Source organism: Triticum dicoccoides, chromosome 3B (genome assembly GCF_002162155.2).
Source record: "Triticum dicoccoides isolate Atlit2015 ecotype Zavitan chromosome 3B, WEW_v2.0, whole genome shotgun sequence".
Taxonomy (NCBI): Eukaryota; Viridiplantae; Streptophyta; class Magnoliopsida; order Poales; family Poaceae; genus Triticum; species Triticum dicoccoides.
Window position 1 is genome coordinate 839260714 of NC_041385.1, and position 513 is coordinate 839261226.

Genomic DNA, 513 nt, shown 5'->3' on the forward strand with positions numbered 1-513 from the left:
ACTAAGCATTTACTAAAAATAAACTAGTTATATTAATTCAACTAGTTCAACTAATTAAGCATTTACTAAAAATAAACTAGTTCTATATATTAATTCAACAAGTTCAACTAATTAAGCATCTTCTAAAAATAAACTAGTTCTATATATTAATTCAACAAGTTCAACTAATTAAGCATCTTCAAAAAATAAACTAGTTGATCTATATATTAATTCAACTAGTTCAACTAAAAGCATTATATTTACTAAAAATAAACTAGATAGTTCTAATTCATCTATACATATTATATATAGAAAACAGAAAATAAGTAAAAAAATATGTGTGTGTGTGTGTGTATATACGTGTGTGTGTGTTTGTGTGTACGTGTCTGTGTGTATGCGTGTGTGTGTGTGTGCGCGCGCGCGTGTGTGTGTATGTGTGTATACGTATGCATGTGTACGTATATAGGGCGCGTACGGGTGGCGTGGGGCAGCGACGACGACGGGCGGCGGGGGCGGCGACGACGGGCGCGCGGC